Source organism: Triplophysa rosa, linkage group LG2, assembly GCF_024868665.1.
Source record: "Triplophysa rosa linkage group LG2, Trosa_1v2, whole genome shotgun sequence".
Lineage (NCBI taxonomy): Eukaryota > Metazoa > Chordata > Actinopteri > Cypriniformes > Nemacheilidae > Triplophysa > Triplophysa rosa.
In genome coordinates this window covers 22,812,217-22,831,269 of record NC_079891.1, presented here as the reverse complement: position 1 = coordinate 22,831,269, position 19,053 = coordinate 22,812,217, and positions in this window count along the sequence as shown.

Sequence of the window (19,053 nt, the reverse complement as noted above, 5' to 3'; positions counted from 1 at the left end):
GCTTACTATTCAACATTGATCATGCACTTTAATAAGTGAAAAAATGTTTTTGATAAATATTTTTGCAAAAAATATTGTGCAATCTAAAGCTGTATCCTTTCCAACTTATACTTTGAGAAGCTGGCTCCATATTCTGCTCCAGAAGCCATTTACTCACATCATTTGCATGTATCATTTGGTCAAATACACGATTACTTTTAGACAGTTGTAATGTTAAACCTATGATAAAAATAGGAACCGGCTGCTCTGTATAGTAGGCTATATAGGTTATAAAAGATATTGTGTATATATTGTTTTTACAAATTAAAACAAACAACTTTGGTGTGTTTACAAGTGAAGACCACTAAATCCTATTTATTATTGTAAAGACTTTGGAAAGTATTATGGACAGTAGTTTTACCTGACACAAATGTCTTTTGACTCTTTTTGATGAAGTATGGAAATGTTCACATGTTACAACCCAACCCAAGCGAACAATTAACTGCTACTTCGAGCGTATTTGTAAAGTAACCTATTAAACGAAACTAACTTCAAACAATTCTACGTTTCCGATTGCAGTTTTGCGCAATAACAAATAATGTTCTTTGCAGTTCCCCTCAGCGACCAAAAGATGGTGACATTTCTTAGAGAAACAAAACGCCAGTACGGGCTTTTATTTTCTCTACCTGGTTTAACTTGTAGCAGATTAAAATGGAAATGCTAATGAAACCTGAATGTGCATGCAGTCCTAATATACACCAAACAAAAAGGATGTACGTGCGCTTGGGTTTTCAAACATGGATGGAAATATGCATTTGTACGATTCAAACCCAAGAGTATTTCAGTGTTAACTCAAATCCCATTGTTGTTTTTTGTTAACAACATAAACAAACGTTACCGCGCATGCGCACTTTTGTGCCCCCAACTGAACTTCTGGTACACATTCACAAACAATAGAGTGCCAGGAGATTATTTCTGATAACAATCAAAAGAAACCGAGAAGAATCGTTACTTGGCTAAACTCGTCTCTCCAACATTTTGAATTTAGACTGCGATACCAAGCTCAACCGCTAGATGTCAATGTACCACACGGTTTGTTTAAACGCGACCGAACTACAAGACCCATTAAACAAATTGTTCATTTAATAAAATGATATTCTAACATGCATCTTTGTAAAGGATCTGCAACAACTCTATTCCGCAGCAAAGACAAGGAAGTAAATGATGACGGAGGTTTTGCGGCCTAGTTGGACGCTGTCCCACGTTGGTCAGGTACGATTGCTACATTAAGAATGAAAAATGTTGCATACACAATAATGAAGTTGTTAACTCATGAAAGCGCTAAATGTTCATTAGAGAAAATAAACCGAACCAAGGACTGGTTTACTTTAGTATGGCTAAAAATAAATAAACTGTGATGAAAAGGTTCTTGTGCAGTTACACTAACCGCCCACGCGAGAGAGAAAATGCACTTTTTCAATGACATAAAATGTCAACGTTATTTGTTTATCGTTTTAAAAAAGACTTTATAATATTACACATATTTGTAATATCAAATATCCATGAGCCATCATTAGTTAATCTCATTAACATTGCAACTGTTCACTTACAATATTTTTTTTCTTAAATGTAATTTTGTCATCATGCAGCAAAACACTTACTGTGTATGACAAGAACCTGAATTTTGCTAGCACGTTTAAAGATCAGCTAAAAATATGCACTGCTCAATACAGCACTCAACTAAATTATGCCATGTCTATAAAAGGTAAACAGCTTTTGCTGAACTAAGATTGCAGCTGTTTGTTCACTCCTTATGGTTGTTGTGGATGCTAGCAGATGACACCGTCAGAAATAAATGTAGCCTTGCCAGCGAAAAGGAGGAGGTCAGAGGTGGAGTCATGTTTCAGGCGATATTTGATGCAGGGCTACTAAGTGTTCAGAACCTTTTATGGCAAAGGACTATTAAAGATCATGCTGATATAATATGTAAGTCTTTAAAATAAATAATAATACATAATAATAATTAATGCATAAATAAATACAACTAGTAGTACACTAGAAAATGTACACCGAAAAGATTGCTCAATTGAACTATTGGGTTCAATTGCATTTTACAAAAAATATTTTTAATGTTCACAAAGCAATGTTCATGAGGCAGAATAATCAATGAGAGGAGAATAGTTACATAATTTAACAAATAAAATCAAACATGAAACTAATTACACCGAGTCCTAATTTGCTGTAGATGTTTATGTTTAATGACATGAAATCCGTCTGAGAATTTTTAGTACAGAGTGAGTGATGAGTGGTTTCATAGCTCTGGTTTGTGGCAATAAATTATTCCTGTGGGGAAGCTCTGATGAACTGCTGATCTCAAAGTATGAAAAGCAGTGATAAACATAGCAGGTGTGAAGCTGTCGACCTCACCCGAATTTGTGTATAAAAATTTAAGAGTCTATGAAGCCAAGCTGGCTAACTGGATGCTTCTCCAATTATTTTTGACATGTGTCTGGCTGGTATTTCTTTTATGCCAGACATGGTTTATTAGAGTACATACTGATCCAAGTTATTTTAACTTCAGGTCTTAATATGTTATCCATAAGACACACAAACACAAACTTTGATATTTGTAAAATGTATTATTATTGTTATTATCATTATAATTCTTCTTATTATTTTTTATTTTTGGGTGGCATTATAAGAATTAAACAAGGATTTAACTCACCCTAGTACCCTTTTGAGGCTCATGCGTCACAGACATTTGTCATTTAGATCACTGACATGCAAGCTAGTATATAAATAGTATGTGTTTCTGTAGATTGTTTGGCTTGGAGCAGAGTATGCTACTGCCCTAGGGAGATCCCCAAGGTTGGCAACATTCGCAGGATGGTGCAAATAGGATACCAAACAAGTTTGGTTCTTCTGTTAAGAACTGTTTTGCCACAGGATTTTGAATCATTAAGGAAATAGCTTTAAAAGCGGTAAAGAGCTGAATGCATGGGATGACAAATTAATTCAAAAAGCAATTAGTGTGCATGCATGAGAAACTACACTATTTAAATTATATTTTAGAAATATTTCATATATGTAGTCTTTTGTGCATAAATGCTGATGCTTAATGCTATACTGTGTTGATTAGTATGGTACATGGATGTACATTTTTTAACAGCGGCATCAGTGTAAATTATTATCATTTTGTCCTATTTTTGTATTAATATCTTCTGTAATTCTCAAAGTTAGTGTGTTCAAGTAATTCTCAGAATGCTGCTATGCAGTTTCTCCCAATAATATTCTTCATAATATGTGTAGCCTTTATGTTTTCTTCACCTGTCATTTTTTTTTCATTTTGTTTTAAAAACAGTTCCACACTCTAATATTGCATTGTACCACCTTTGCTCAGATTACAATATGCATTTGCTGTGTTTGTTGTGCATTCATTTTTTTGGCCAGAATCTTTGGCATATCCATATATCAGGACTCTGTTGTGGCAAATGTGTAAATGATTCCTAATGCCCCATAAAGCACTCTTTCACAATTTGAGCCCACTCAATCATGACATCCTAAAATATGCCTGCAACAATCCATTGATCCAGAGACGTGTGTCCAGTGGGCACTACAGTATGCATGATGGGCTGGGGTTTCTGGACCCCACAGGCCCCACCATAAAACAGGGTATCTTATTGTTTCACACACTAGCAGCTCCTGAAAAGTGAATCATTCAAAGTGGTTTTATCAACAGCATTGTCTATTTCACTGAAATGAACTGACACAAATAAAATATTCACTTACGAATTGTATATCATTGTAACACAACCGGTACAATTAAAGCAGATTTATATGATTACAGCATGAATTTCAAACGATTTTTCACAGAAAGTTGTTTCAAGAACTACAGTTTTTTTTTATTTATTCCATCCGTCACCGATTCCTTTCTTTATCTCCATAACGAAATCACAAATGGCCACACTGTGATTCATTTTTTTACAGATTACTAAAATATTGATGTCGGAGATTCTGTGAGCCTGGAGACTGTAATGTACACTGTGAGTTTATAAATGTTTCGTTTAAATGTGTGATATGAATCAACAGTGCTCATAAACGACTGTTTTAATAATATCCTCCATTGAAATGAGAGGAGGCTCTGACCCGGAAACAGTATTCCTTACGTCACGACTTAATGAATTTGTACCTATTAGGCCACACAGCCTTTTACACTACTGTCCAATCTTCATGTTTCCTAGCAAATTGAAGTGATTAATTTGGATTAACCACATTAACAAGTGTCTTTCTTGTGGCCACATGGTTATTTAGACCCAATCCTGTAAATTCTCATCACAATGTGTATCTGTGGAAACACTCTTACTATCACTGTTACAGGTAGCTGTGAGTTCTAGTGTCAATTTTTCTGATGTTGTGTTTTAGTGATCTCCAATCCTGATCATTCCATTTTGTTCTTTATTATTTGTGCTGAGTTTACAATTGACCACTACCCTTCTAGCTTTCATAATTGTGTTGGACAGTTCTTAACCCACTTCCAGTGATTTCAATCTCTTTATTTGTATTTTGCAACTTTGTTGCTTATTGTAATGTATGTCATAATAATACCACTTATATTGTAATTTTCCTTTTTTTATGGCTGTTTTCCCTGTTTCTATACAATTTTTTTTACTAAACGTTTTTGCTGTAAACTTGTTTGCATGCAAAATTGTGAAAAGTCCTATAGAAATAAATTTGAATCAAGTAATTTTCTGTGTTTTATGCTTGCCAACAGTTTGCCATTTCTGAAATGTAGCATCTTTTCTACAACTACAGAATGTGTCATGATTGTTTAAGAAATAAAAAGCACTGCATGAGTTAGTTATAAATCTTGCAATTGAGCCCATTCATAATATTATCAACTCGTCAATTCATCTAGGCCATGTCCCAGGACCCTTTAAGCTGGCCGTCATTAAGCCTGTTATCAAGAAACCAAACTTAGACCCCAATGAACTAGGAAACTATAGACCGATTTCAAATCTCCCTTACCTGTCTAAAATACTAGAAAAAGTAGTGTCCGCTCAGTTATGCTCTTTCTTACAAAATAATGACATCCGCTTTAGACCGCATCATAATACTGAAACTGCGCTCGTTAAAATTACAAACGACCTGTTTATAGCATCAGATAAAGGTAACATCTCACTCCTAGTCCTGCTTGACCTTAGTGCTGCATTCAATACTGTAGACCATAAAATACTTCTAGATCGCTTACACAATTATACCGGTATTCAGGGACAGGCACTACAATGGTGCAGATCTTACTTATCAGACAGACATCAATTTGTCCATTTAAATGGGGAATCATCAAATCTAATGCAATTAAATTATGGATTACCTCAGGGATCCGTTTTAGTACCCTTTCTATTCTCCATATACATGCTGCCCCTTGGAAACATTATTAGAAAACATGGAATTAGCTTCCACTGTTATGCAGATGATACTCAGCTATATATCTCATCAAGACCAGATGATTCCTTCCAGCTATCCAAATTAGCAGAGTGCATCGAAGATATAAAACATTGGATGACTTGTAATTTCCTTCTTTTAAATTCTAATAAAACAGAAATATTACTTATCGGACCAAAGACACGTGAGCAGAATATTTCGGATTATAACCTGCAAGTTGAAGGCACTGTTACTCCAACAAATACAGTTAAAGACCTAGGTGTTATATTAGACAGCAACCTGTCATTTAAAAATCACATCTCAAATGTCACAAAAACAGCCTTCTTCCACCTTAGAAATGTTGCCAAGTTACGAAATATTTTAAGTGTTGCTGACGCAGAGAAGTTTATTCATGCATTTGTGACCTCAAGACTTGACTACTGTAATACACTGCTTAGTGGTTGTCCTGCATCATCAATAAACAAACTACAGATAGTTCAGAATGCAGCTTCCAGAGTTCTAACCAGGTCCAGAAAATAAAAGCACATAACCCCGATGTTATCAACCCTTCACTGGCATTAAGTATCGTATTGACTTTAAAGTTCTTTTAATCACTTATAAAGCCTTAAACGGTTTAGCCCCTACCTACATAACAGAGCTTCTACCACACTACAACCCATCACGCTCTCTAAGATCTCAAAACTTCAGACTTTTCTCCTGTAAAGCTGCTTTGGAACAATGCACATTGTGAAAAGCGCTATATAAATAAAATTGAATTGAATTGAATAGAATAGAATAGTTAAAAGAACATTTGCCAGCTGAGACATATTAAAGGGATAGTTCACCCAAAAATAAAAACTCTTGTCATTTAGGGATGTCATCGTTTATTCACTCTCATGTTATTTAAAACTGCAAATGACTCTTTCTTCTGTGAAATTCAAAAGAAGATATTTTAGGAAATGTCTCAGTGGCTTTGTATCGCTGGTTACTCCCATAAACGTGGTGCTATGAATGGTGGAAGACCGCCAGAGACGGTCAGTACATGGTGAAAGAATCACGTCTCGCACATACATCGAGAATCCCGTATTAAATTCAGTCACACGTGACCTTGACCTATGATGCGTCGGAAGCTATATAAACCCCCGACTCAACCCCAGGGGTCAAGCGCACAGTTTCAACCTGCTTGGAAAAGGATACCAAAGCGCTCCGCCCATCTGCGAAAGCAAGTCCCTGCGAAGAGGCAGTGACTGAGGTGGGACGGTCGTCAGAGTCAACAGAAGACTGAACCAAGGCATCCCCGGCCAGCAGGGGGCCACTAGAATTAGCCTGCACCGTGTCTCCTGTACTCGCCTCAACACTGACCAAAGGAGTGGATAGTGGGAAAGGCATAGAGAAGGAGGTTCGGCCATTCGTGGGCCAGAGCATCCTGGCCTAGTGAGCCCTGCTCCTTTTGTGCTGAGAACCACAGCGGGCAATGTGTTGACACCCTGCTGGCAAAGAGGTCTATGGCCGCTGTCCCGTAGATTTCCCATAGTGAATCCACAACCCCCTCGTGTAAACGCCACTCCCCCGGCCTCAGCACTGAGCGGGAGAGTGAATCCGCCACATTGTTGCAGCGTCCGGGAATGTGTGCTGCCCTGACTGACAGGAAATGCTTGCTCGCCCATGTCAGAAGCAGCTTTGTCACTCAGAGACAAGGTAGGGACCTCATGCCTCCCTGGCGATTTATTAGAAATACCACCGTGGTATTGTCCGTCTTCACTAGAATGTTCGTCCCTGCAAGTTTGTGTGCAAAAAGAGTGAAGAAGACTGCCCAAAGCTCCAGAAGATTGATATGCAACGCCCGGAGCTTGGGGTTCCAGTTGCCCCGCACACCACGATGTTGCCAAAGTCACCTCTCTGATGAAACCCTGCTGTCCTCCATAGCCTCAGAGCGGCAGAACAATCGTTCGTGATGCGAACCAACGTGTGAATTGGTGACAGGCTCTTGGCTATCAACCAATGTTGAAGAGGCCGGAGACGCAACAGGCCTAAATGAATAACTGATGAGGCTGCCGTGAGAAGGCCGGCCAGCCGTAGGAAGCTGATATAGGGAAACTTGCAGTGAACCTGGAACCTTGCCAAGATCTTCTGCAGTACCTGCTTTCTGACATCTGTCAGAGTGGCCTTCATTGACCTGGAGTCCAGATCCACCCTGAGGAAACACATTGACTGGCATGGAATTAGACAGCTTTTCTGTAGGTTTACCCTCAAGCCTAGAGCGGCGACATGGTGTAACATGCGCTGCGTGTTGTTGACAGCTCGCTGAGGCGGTCTGGTGCACAACAGCCAATTGTCCAAATACGGAAGGATCAATATGCCCTCCCGTTGGAGAGGTTCTAGTGCAGCCTGAACAACTCGAGTGAAAACTAGAGGAGAAAGGGAGACTCTGAACTGGTATGTCATGCCCTGAAACGTGAAGTGAAGAAACCTTCTGTGATGAGGAGCGATGGGAACATGGAAATACGCATCTTTTAGGTCCACCAGAGTGAACCACATTTTGGGCTCATTGCATAATGGACATCTACCATCTGCAACATGCGAAAGGGAAGGTGCTTGAGTTACTTGTTTAGCCGTCTGAGGTCCAGAATGGCCCTGAAGCTCCCGTCTTTCTTCCGGACAGGAAAATACTTTGTGAAACCCCCTGAGTTGAGTATGGGGATCTACCGGCTCTATCGCATCCTTCCTCAACAGATTTTGTATCTCCTCTGAAAGGGCCAGGGCCAGGGCCTGGTGAGGGTCCCGGACCACCGTGGAACACACCCGAGTGCTCACTGGGGGTCTGTGACGGAACTGAAGACAATAACTCTTCTCGAGCGTGTCGCATGTAGGACGCAGTACGTCCTACATGCTGTGATCTGGACTCTGCCGCCCTTCTCTCGAGGGCTTCCTGAGCAGCTGGGCCGAAAACCTGGCCAGGCACTAAGGGTAACCGACAGAGACTGTTGCGATATGCCTCTGGCAGCTTAGACTGAGCCAGCCATACCTGGCGTCTAGTCTGTGTTATCAGACGGAGAGCCTTCCCACTGGAGAAGGCAACTGACCCCAGAGCCTGCAGAGAAGCATCAAGCAACTCAAGAGAAGTATTGTCTGATGCTGTTGTGGCCCTCGTAGAATGGAGTACAAGCAACAAATGAGCCATTGAGTTCCCCACACGAGTCAATCCTGACACCGTGTTAAATGTGCGCACCAACAGATCGTCAGTACGCCAGCACTCTGGATTGGGGCAGAGGAGCTCCTGCTTCAGAGCCTCGTCCGGGGACACCACCACGGAGGATATGTACGACTCCACAGGAAGCATACTACCGAGTCCTCTCTCCTGGGCCTCCGCCATTCCTGCCAATGTTCGTGCTACATGGTCGGGCCTGGAAGACGGAGCTGCGCGAAAAGCAGAAAACACCACATCAGTAAAGTCAGGACAACTGGGTATCTGGAAATCCCCAGGCTGAACAACTGGACGCCACAGGAGGTTCAAAGGGCCCAGCACAGGGGAGGGTAGGTCCAAATTAAATTTAGCAAGAGCCATCTTGATAGTCTCCTGCAGTGAAGATACAGCTGAAGAGCCAGCGGCGTGAAGGCCTGAGCCCTCATCGCTATAAGAATACTAAGACTGCCATGACGAAGCCTCCTCTGTAGGTGTAAATTCATCCTGCTCTTCTGCAAGTAATGAGTCTGATGCGGCTATAGAGAGCACATCTAGTTCCTTCCTAGAACTCTCAGCTGGTGGCCTAGACTCAGGTGATGAGGGAATGGGGCCACATGTTGCCATTCCCCCATGGACATCGCTACTGGCAGAAGGAAATTATTTGGTCAACAAAGCCTGAATACCATGTACAGCATTAGATCACTCCGCCACCTGATGGGATAGAGATGTAGCAGGAATATGTCTCTTCCTCGGGGGTCCTATAGTCTTGCTAGCTGGACGCTTGCTACCAGCCTGAACCTTGGTTCTGGTTGGTGCAGAAAAATTTTGAGCTTCAGGATCAAACGTCGTTAATCTCTGTTGCCTAGCATCTAAGGACAACAGATTACAATCAGGGCAAGGATCAATTAAGGCCTTCCTCAGATGTTCCACGCCTAAGCAGACGGGACATTCCATATGTGCATCCCAGAGGTCCATAGAGCCTGAACATGTGGAGCATGAGGCAGCCATGATGTTCAGAACTTCAGAAAAAAAAAAAACCCTGGTCAACCAATGGGTCAAATGAACTGAATCCCAGCAAGGGAGTGAAGTTACGTAGTTAACACTGCAACTTGCACACAATAAACAATGCCCTGTTACCAATGGGCACAAAAGAAAACATCCAATGTAGGTAAAGAACCCTGTTAAACCAATGAGTTCCAATGAAATACTCACCAATTCGAATAATCCAATATAAATTGCAAACGCAACTCGATGCCGTTAATATGCAGTTTAAATGCTCGAAACACAGCTATTGCGGGGCAAATGCCAACCAATAAAGCTATGCACGCTCGAACGAGATCCTCTGTGAGAATGACAAAAGAGACCGACATTGACGTAGTCGGGGGTTTATATAGCTTCCGACGCGTCATCGGTCAAGGTCACATGTGAATGAATTTAATACGGGATTCTCGATGTATGTGCGAGATGCGATTCTTCCACCTTGTACTGACCCTCTCTGGCGGTCTGGAACAATGAAATAGAACCATATGTTATTGTTATTGTTAGGCAAATGTTATTGGGGTGTTTTTCAAAATATTTGGAACGACATGAGGGTGAGTAAATGATGAAAGGGGGTTGTGTAATTCATGACAGAATTTTATAATTTTAACTTCCCTCTCCCTTTAAGTAAGCTCTTTATTATTCCCCATTTGTTCTCTTTCTGTTGTATTTATTGGATTACATTCATTTTATAATTCACAAATATTAACAAATGTAGACATTTTAATACATGGTCACATCTGATTTCTTCACTGCTGGACAGAGAAACTGTAATTCTAGTCTGCAGTACACATTCATGTCACAAGGGGGCCACAAAACAAGCATATTTGGCAAGCATCCACATTTTTAGTTCTGTATGCAAATTATATTTTTGGTCATTCCTACATTCAAACCACGCGTACAGTGGTCATCCACTAGTTCTATAACCTAAAGAAGATTTTACTGGAAACCATTATATATTTGTGGAAGTAGGAAGTGTGCCTGTTTTTATTTAAAGTTAAACTAATGTTTCCAAATGCTTATGCCGAAAGCATAAATGTTTCCCAAGCGCATGGTTTTGATGCTCTTATTAGTATGTACCCCGTGGATCATAAAACTGTCTGTCAGATTCCAACAGCTGAGGACTATGTGAGTGAACTAGATAAATCTCCTTTAGTGTTAAACCCTAAAAGGTAATGTCTTGGTACTTTAGCCTGAAGTAGCATCAGGTCATTGCATATAATATAATGACCTACACCTGTTTTTTAGATTGGGACCTACTAGGAATTTCTCCCAACAGCTGACAATTTAGTTAGTCTCCACAGCTCTCATGCAACAGGTTCTACCGTCACTAGAAAAAGTCCAAAATAAACCAACTTGTTTGGGTTTAGGATTTCAGGTGACTTTGCCACAGTTGTCAGCATATGGCCGTAGTCAAAATATCATGGAATGTAATATAGGTGGATTATTTTGATCATTGTTGTCAGTTTGTACATCGTTCATTTCAGCACTTAACAGAACTCGCAACATAAACAATGTATGTATTTAAAAAAGCTGAAACAAGCCTGATGTTGTTATTTAAAGGGTGATTTAATGTTTCTCTGTTTCTCTTCTCCAACTTTTGTCAGAAAGGTGGCCTATAGTAAATCAACACACAAATGCTTTATAGAGAAAACAAACAATAAATATGTTACCCTGCCTGTGTATGTTTATGAGATTTGAGCCTGGTTATCATAGGGTCACATGTGAAATAACAGACACAAAGGGGTGTGTTACTTCAGTATTTGTATGAAGCAGACTTACCAACTGGGTCATGTAAAAAAGGCATGACTGTTCTGGGAAAGTATAAACTGCTTTAAGAGTAAACCTCATTAGATTAATATACAGTGTACAAGTTTGGGTGGTCATTTTTTAACATGTAAAATACTAAAAAAAACAGATTCATTCATTCATTCTTTCATTTTTACAGTGTAGCCATTTTTGTATTTCTGTTGATAAAGTCTAGACACCAGTCAATGGTGCATCCACCTGCTTTCTGAAGAGTGTCCTGAGATATCTGAAAAGTGTTTGGAAGGTTTCATCAATGTGTCTTACCATTTTTGCGAAGTTTCCTTATATTGGTAATTCACTTTCATTGGCACAGTCCTTGTGTGTTGACAAACAGCAGCAACACACTCCAGAGGTTATCAAAAGCCTAAAATGAACCACAAAAAATGATTCTGTGCATGGACCAAATAATTTTGATGAAACAAATAAATAAAACAACTTTTTTACTCATTTCATTATTCATTATTTTTAATATGATTTAATATTAAGTTATTATATTGTGTAGGACTGCATTAGGTTAGTTGACAGTTGGACAAATAACATAGACCGAACATGTGTCCTATGTTGTGACAGCAAAATTTAAAGAATAATTAATAATGGTTAATAATGAATTTCTTGCTAATAATCTTTAATAATATACAAATAGTATAAATTGCTTGCTCATCCTGCACTACTGACGACAGACTCATTCAAGTTTATATAGCGCTTTTTACAATGTTGCATTCAAAGCAGCTTTACTGGGGAAAAAAACACAAAATTAAGTGCAAAGAGGACAAACAGACAGGAATACAGTACAGGGCATGGTATTATTGAAAAAATAAGACCATTCTAATAAAAGCAATGTTAATAGAGTTTACAGAGTCCTAAACTAATCTAATAACAGCAGTAATTTCTAGTTATCTTTGGATGGGTATCCCAAAGTATAGGGAGGAGGGCAGAGAGAGACTAATGAGCGTAGCATCTGTTCTTTACTTTAAGCAGGAGATAATTTGCATTTGACTTGTTAGTATTGCATAGTTAATTTGAAAATATTGCATAAAATCGTGTGAATGCTTGGCTGAAATATGTGGCTTTAATCCAGGTTTAAACTGGGACATCAGGAAGTCTATCCAGAGTTAAGGTGCTACATATCAGAATGATCTACCCCCTTTGGTGGATTTAATTCTACCGGTACTATTAAAGGGATAGTTCACCCAAAAATCTAAACTCTGTCATCATTTTCTCACACTCAGGTTTTTCCAAACGTATATCAATTTCTTTGTTCTGCTGAACACAAAGGAAGGTATTAGGAAGAATGTCAGTAACCAAACAGATTTCATCCTGCATTAACTGCCATAGTAGGGAAAATAAATACCATGGGAGGCAATGGGGGTTGAGATCTGTTTGTTTACTGAAATTCTTCCATATAATCTTCCTCTGTTTTTAGCAGAACAATTAAATTTACACAGGTTTGGAACAATCTGATGGTGACTAAATGATGACGGACATTTTTGGGTGAATTATCCCTTTAAAAGTCTGGAGTTTTCTGATCTTAAAGAGTGTGATGTGATAGAAGCAGGAGCTAAACCGTTTGGGGTTTTGTAAGTGATTAGTCAATACGGAAAATAATGGGTAGCCAGTATGATAAAATTGGGGTTATGTGATCATATTTTCTTGACCTGCATGGTAAAAACCCTAGCAGCTGCATTTTGAACTACAATAGTCGAGTCTTGAGGTCATAAATGCATGTAGCTTTCTGGCATCTGAAACACAGAATATTCTGCAGTTTGGCCATGTTGCTAAGATGGAAGAATGTTTTTTTGCCTTTTGTCATGTGATTTTCAAATGACAGGTTGCTGTCTAATAATAATGCTTAGGGTATTTGCTGAGGTGCACCCTTCTATTTGCTATATTCCGTAATATTCTTATACATGTACATGTTTGTAAAGAACCATAATTTCTAACTAAGATATCTTTATTACTTGTGGAGTTACAGGCAGGCACATTTTAATTCAATTTTAAATGAAAATATTCTAACCTAATAGGCAAATTTTTGTGGTAATAAAGGAATGACTGCTATTTTAAGTAATTTTTCACCCCATGCTCCAAATTTTTTAAATTTGAATATTCTCATACATGACTCCCCTCTATTACTCAATATTACTCTGTTACTCTTTTTAGACATTATTTTCTGGATGAATTCACAATATACAGTACATTTTAGTGTTGAAGTCGAGACCACCAAAACCGAGACCAAGACAAGACCGAGACCAGAGGGTGTCGAGACCAAGACAAGACCAAGACTTTGAGGGGCCAAGACCAAGACCGAGGCAGGCCGAGACTGAGTCGAGACCAAGACCAGCACTCCCAAAATTCATTCAAAAGATCCACAAAACACTAAAAAGTCATAGTAAAATAATAAATTGGGTGATTTATTGTGCAGAAATGTATGTGTAGGATATTTTATGTTCCATGTTTTAACACCCACCTACTGTAACAGAATAACATTTTTGTGCAGGTAAAAAGGTGACCGTGACCTGTCAACAAAACATTCAGTGACTTAATTGGTTTCATTGCTTTTATATCTAATCAATAGCAAAATAGCTGTGTGTTTCTCAAAAATGCACAAAAGTTCAGGGCTGCGTCTTAACGCTACGTCGGTCTTAAGTTATACCTTAAGCTGTACCTTATCGTTAATACGTGTTTCCCGAAACCTTCTTCGTTAAGTATATCTTCTGTAAGTCATACTTTCGTAAGGTTGGTCTGGACCGCTCTTAGCTATACCTTATCGCCTTTGATGGTTCGTAGCGCTATGCAAAAAGCTTTTCTATATCGCAGTTTAATTTCACATATAAAATTTTATATACATTCTATTTAGCATTAAATTTACATTTTTACTTTAACTTAGTTTTAATTTTACAAATAAAATACTCGGGTTTAATTCACTCAGTGTAGGCTATTGAAGTGTTTTCATGAATAAAATTGTCATACATTGATGGTTGTTAGCGTTTTTAATTACAGCCTATATCACAAGGCAAATCAGCTGGCAAACCATTTGACAGGAAAAGTATAGTCTATATAAAGGGAATGAATGTTATGGGGAGTTTGGTCAAACTATGGCAGCGAGACAGTGAATAGTTGTCTTAAATCAAAGACGGCGCCGTCCGCAGAGCCAGTTAGTGTACTTGCACAATTTCATTAGAGAACATTTTAGTGCCCTGGCTACCATGTCAGAAGAGAAAATTCTACACAAATTTAGCCTGCCACGGGAGCAAATTCTGCAGCTCTTTTTCGAGACAAACTCAACGGCGCTACCCCCTCAGCCCCGAAAATCAGCTGCTGCATGGCGGCTCTTCGTTTTTATGCCATGGGGAGTTTTCTGTAGGTGTTTGGGGATGAATATGGGCTGAGAAAGACCTCGCTGTGGCGGTGCGTTCACTCAGTGACAAATATCCTGCTCCGTCATGCCACCGATTACATACGTATGCCTTTCGCCAGGCACGACGTGATGGAGGCACATCAAGGCTTCCATGCCATTGCGGGTGTCCCGCGAGTGATTGGCATTCTGGATGGGACACTTATCCCTATACACAAATGAGTGATTTACGCCAATAATGTGAATCAACACAGATCATGGAGAACATTAACACACGATGGCAAACTATGAGAATATAAATGACCCTTTCAAAAACAAGCAAAGCCAAACAGCCAGTTAATGAAGCTGGTTAACGCAGAAAACGTATGGCCGTGAGGGTGCGGGATCGGACACTTACAAAATTATAAATACATACATACACACACACATTTTTCTTTATTTATACAATTTCGGTGAGCCCTGATAAATGCAATTTCTACTATTTCTAAAGCGTTTCTTTATAATAAAGTTTTCTCAATACTTTACCCACTCTATAACGCAAGGTAGAGCGAACAATCGATTCTCGAGGCATCGATATCAACCTATTCAGCACCACCGCCATGGACAGCACCTGCTAACATCGCACTTAAGAAGGTTTACCTTAAGTAACCTCAAAAGGTATAGTTCGGGGAACACGCCTAGAAAAGGTATAACTTGAGTTAAGGTGTACCTTTAGAGTCTTCGTAGCGTGCTAAGAGACAACGTTATCGGAATCGCAGCCCAGATTTGTTAGGGACTAGCCAAAATAGAACAAAAACTTGTGTCTAAAACTTAAGTCACTTTTTAACTCAAGGTTTATTGAATAATTATACAAAATCAATATCACATCAGATGTTATAAAATAAAAAAAACAAGACCTCATACAAATACCTTTTTTGCAATCACATCTCGGATATTGTGGGCCTTTGTGTGTATTCATTTTGTTGACAGATTTCTTTAAGACAATCCCCCATTCTACTCTTACCAGCAGTAATAGTAACAAAAGTAACAGAAGAATCAAATAAGGAACAAATTTTACATCCAATCACATGAATGATGTTAACACATAAATCAGACAATGCACCAGCAATTTAGTGATATTCCCACAGTTGTGGTATTGAGCGGTCTTGAAATAAGTCTGAGACCAAGACAAGACCGAGACCAAAGACAGTCGAGATCGAGACAAGACAAAAATGGTCTTGAGACCGGTCTCGAGTACTACAATATAGGGCTGTGCAAAAATATCGATACATGTAACTATCACAATATATATTTTTTCGATAGTGTATCGATAGTGATACCTCTACTATCGATGTTTGTTTTAAATCATGTCATATACTGTACATACGGCCAAAAGTAAGTGGAAGCGAGCATGGCGAAAAATATAAGAACGCTTCGAGCTCTCAGAGCTGATGGGTGTGCTTTGGTTTTCAAAATAAGTCATGGAGTAATGAGTTATATAAAATAATGCTGTTTGTAGGCTTCGCAAGTCATGACACAAGTCACTTGGCTACTGCAGTGCATTAGACAAAAAGTTTATTAAGAAAAGTAACAATGACATATATTGTGCTTTCACGGATGTGACACCAGCACATTTACAGCACGGATGAACCAGGGGTTTTATACTGCCCATGTTCAGTGTTTTAACTGTAATGCACCACAACAGCCAAGTGACTTGCGTGACCCACCTTATTCCCCTGTGCTACCCACTTGAGGGGCGCAATCCACAGTTTGAGAACCCAAACATCTGATCTAAAGGTACATGCATCGCACATCATGGCCACTCTGCAGAGGTAAGGGATGTTTTTACACTTATCCTTACAGAAAACCCCAGGTGGTGCACAGCATGTTGTATTTCTAGCTCTTCTTTTTACATTTTCTATTTAAAGTATTGCAATATATAGCAAATGTGTATCGTATCGAAATACATAGCAATATATTGTATCATGACCCATATATCGTGATATGTATCATCGGGAGGCAATTGCCAATACACAGCCCTACTACAATACTAGTACATTTCTCAATTGTTACAGGCAAATCAGTACAGTTTGTCTACTGTGTGGTCAGTTTAATCAATTAATTGTACTTTGTGACTTAAACCCTGCAAAACTCATTTTAGCCTCCCTGAGGCTGTTGAATTAAGACCACCTGTCCATTGTCTACAAATTCAGCTGCTACACATTTACCGGTCACATGACACGTTTCAACCACTAAACAATTGCAAAGTTTTTTCAGGATGGGAATGCGCCATTTTTAGATACTGGAGATTCACAAAATAACTTGTTTCACAGTTTGTGTCTTCTGCTGTAAGAAGTATCACTGCAAGGTTGCATAACTACATTTTGCATACAGGCCTTGACATTAACACTAATAGTCAATACATACCAGCAATGCCACTCATGACCTCAGAATGAGCCTATTAAATTGTATATGTTCTTTCCAAAAAAAGACCCAGTCATTTAAGTGAGATATTAATAGACTTTAGATACATTCAATTTTAAGTTAAACACACAAGTTAAGTACTTGCACACACATTAACGTTTTACACGAACACAGTAACAAATTACCTTAAAAAAAAATGAAATTCACGTTTTTTGCATTCCACATAATATCAATCAAACTGCAGTTGGGTTGTTTGGATGTAAAATAAACAGCAAACTAACACAATAAAACCAAATAAAATATGAAAAGACTCTGAAAAATCTGAGTCATCTGTTTTTGCAAATAAACTCTTCAACTGCCACAATATTTCTCTTTTGTAATTAACAATACTGTAAATAGATATTGTAAAGACTATAAATAAATTGTGATTTGAATGTTTAACTTAAATTAGAGTGATCTAACAGTCTATTTAAAATGTAAATATTTGACAAATGTCTGTTAAGGTTTCTGTTTATCGTGACATTATAAAACAAACAAAAAAATAGGTTAAAACTGAATAGAATATTTGCATTCATAGGATTGGTAATAAATTGCATTGCATCCACAGCTAAAAAAGCCTGTCAGATTTATGACCGAATGCTGTGAAACGTACACATGCCCATATATAGGTTGTGCTTAGTGTGCCAGTTTACTTGAATAAAAGCCAAGAGAGGAGAACAAAGGAGCTGCAGAGGAGACCTAGAAGTTCTTGCCAGTGGTAAGAGCCTGTGCTGACTGTGATGACATATATATAAATTATAATAACTAATTATTATGTGTTTTAAGTACCTATTTTTATTTGTGTGTATAAATAGATTATTGTGGTTAACTTTTATTTTTTATCATTTAATTGAAGGGTAGTGCAAGTGTTCATCTGGTCTCTTAGAACAAAAGGTAAGTTGAAAAAACTGTGTGTGTGAACATAAGGGCAGGGCTGGGGAGTAACGAAATACATGTAACTTAGTTACGTATTTAAAATACAACATTTAAGTGACTGTATTTCATTACAGTTACTTTTAAAATGGCGGTAATCAAATTACAGTTACATCCGGAAAGTAATTTAGATTACCAAAGTGATTACTAGGAATTTTAATAGCATTTATTTCATTTAAACCTAAATGAATTGTAACGGGCAATTAATTTTATTAAGCAATCAGTGATTCTCTGACTCTGACAATCTGCAAAAGCATCCTAAACTACAGTTCTGCTCATAGGTTTCATACCCCTTGCAGAATATGCAAAATTGGAATAATTTTAACAAAATAAGAGGGATCTGGGTTCATAGAAATTGCATATTAATTTAATTTAGTACTGTTCTGAACAAGCTATTTCACGCAATAGAAGTTATCATATACTCCATAACACAAACGAGTGAATTTATACAAATTACCAAAAAAATGTACATACCCTTGAATCTTTCATGTCTGTGGTTACCTGAATGATCAACGACTGATATACACTCGCAATTGTGGACTATAATGTCCAATGAGATAAAAAACACTGACTTTTTCTCAGAATTGCGAGTTTGAGAAAAAAATTCAGAATTGTTATGAAGTTATAAAGTCAGAATTGCATGAAATAAACTCACTAGAAAAATGTCAAAATTGCGAGATCTCGCAATTGTGAGTTTTCATGCAGTTCTGATTTCATAACTTGCAACTGTGAGTTTAAATCTCGCAATTCTGCATTTTTTTATTTAGTGATGGAAACAAGTTTCCATGAAACATTCAGAGAAGGGGGTGAAAATGATTAAACAAGGTGATGTGTAAAGATTTTTTTTAATTTTGTTTATAGATAATATTTTTTTTCATTTAGTACTGCCCTTCAC